The sequence below is a fragment of the Gavialis gangeticus genome, unplaced genomic scaffold (genome assembly GCF_001723915.1).
Source record: "Gavialis gangeticus isolate Ggan-Ray unplaced genomic scaffold, GavGan_comp1, whole genome shotgun sequence".
Lineage (NCBI taxonomy): Eukaryota > Metazoa > Chordata > Crocodylia > Gavialidae > Gavialis > Gavialis gangeticus.
This window is the reverse complement of record NW_017729009.1, coordinates 9,380,271-9,382,042: the sequence shown is the minus strand read 5'-3', so window position 1 is coordinate 9,382,042 and position 1,772 is coordinate 9,380,271. Positions and strand designations below refer to the sequence as shown.

The following is a 1,772-nucleotide window of genomic DNA, read 5'->3' as shown; positions in this document are numbered from 1 at the left end:
AAAAAAAAAAAAAAAGCATACAGGATAGGTGCAGCTGCTCAGCAAGACTGACAGCTAGAACCCTGTATAAATGATTAATGGGGTTGAACTCTCCATCTCAACAGAACCGCATTTCGCAAGATATCTAATGCCAAGGTCTCCAGAGAGAGCTCTTTTGCCAATTCACCTTGTACGTATTAGTACATTGGTTCTTTTAGCCCCCAACAAAGCATGTAAAGAGGATATGACTGCTTGCGGCAGAGAGACAAAAAACCCAGACAGAGAGCCCATTAGGGAAAATCACTTTCAGCAGTATCTACCTTTCAAAGACTGTCTTTTGGGCATCTGACAGTGAGCTTCACCAGTGGGAGAAAGGACCACGCCAGAGAGCAGGCAGCAACATGATACCAAGCACCAGAACCCTGCATCAGGACTGTAGCCAACTGAGAAGGGGCCACAGGCTTTGCCTGCCACATCAGAATACATCTTTGGCTTCACACCAGCCAAACTCCTCTTCCCCACCACCATGCAAGAGGACGCAACAGCAGCGACTGGCACAGTTCAAATATGCCAAGAAACTGCAGGTGAGGAATGGGTGCTGCCACTGCAGCAGACAGATGCCAGCACAAGAGCTCCCAAAAAACCTGGGGAGGAGGGAACGCATAGTGTTCAAAATACTGCAGGTCTGGGGACACACTTCTGGGGGAACCTGTGGTTAGCTGATTTGACCTTCCCATTCTGATGAGTGCAGCGTGTGCTGACAGTTCTCACAATGTGAGGCAGGATTCCCTCCACATGCAAATGTCAGCTGCACGGAAAAGAAAGGAAGGGGCAAATTACTGCATCAAAACATGATGGAGAATTTATTCGTTTGGAAAATAACGCCCTCAAATTCACTCTCAAATTTTCACCCTCCAAAACACTTGCCATATGTACTGACAAAGTAAAACCCTCCATGCATGTGGCGATAAGTCAAAGTGATGGGTCACTGGAGAGAGACAGAATCATGGGCAAAACAGAGAGGAAAGAGGTAACAATGAAGAGAAATGGAAGACAAGAAATGTGAAATCCAAAGGAAAACAATGCTATGACTGTACAAGGAGCAAAAGTCTCAAGCTGCAGCAAGACAAGTTTTAGGAAAAACTCTCACAAGGAGGGTGGTGAAGCACTGGAAGGGGTTACCCAGAGAGGTGGTGGAGTCTCCATCCTTGGGGGTGTTTAAGACCCAGCTTGATAAAGCCCTGGCTGGGATGATCTAGTTGGGGCTAGTCCTGCTTAGAGCACAGGGTTGGACTAGTTGTGACCTCCCGAGGTCCCTTCCACCCTCGTTGTCTGTGATTCTATGATGGGAACGCTTTACAGAGGTATAGTCGCAGCAGATGGACAACGACTTGTAGGAAAGCAGTGGAGACTAATGTGAAGGACAAGTAGGAGGAGGGGAAACAAGGGAAACAGTATATTTTGCAGAAAGTTTGCTTTATCCAATCATTTGAAAGTGGGACAGCAGTAGGCCTGCACATTTTTAGAGAAGGTAACAAATCTGTCACTATCCTGGTAGCAAACAAGGCCATGATACCTCCTGACCTGGGAGCAGCTGAGTAGGTGGCACTTCTGCGATCATACCTCATGGTCAGATGTCTAAGAAAGGCTTGAGGAAACCATTCTAAGCTCCCATTTTTTTAAATCTGTGCCCCCACAACAGTTAAACAACAGACAATACATTTTAGATTATTAAAACATCTATCACAATTTTAAAGCATCATGAACACAGAAAAGAAATTAATATAGTTTTA

The 1,772-nt window shown here is 45.6% G+C and overlaps 1 protein-coding gene across 2 annotated transcripts in view; it reads right to left on the bottom strand.

Moving 5' to 3' along the window:
- CTNNBL1 (catenin beta like 1) overlaps positions 1–1,772 on the bottom strand; it is a 79,694-nt gene that overhangs the window by 54,870 nt on the left and 23,052 nt on the right. The window lies entirely within an intron of this gene.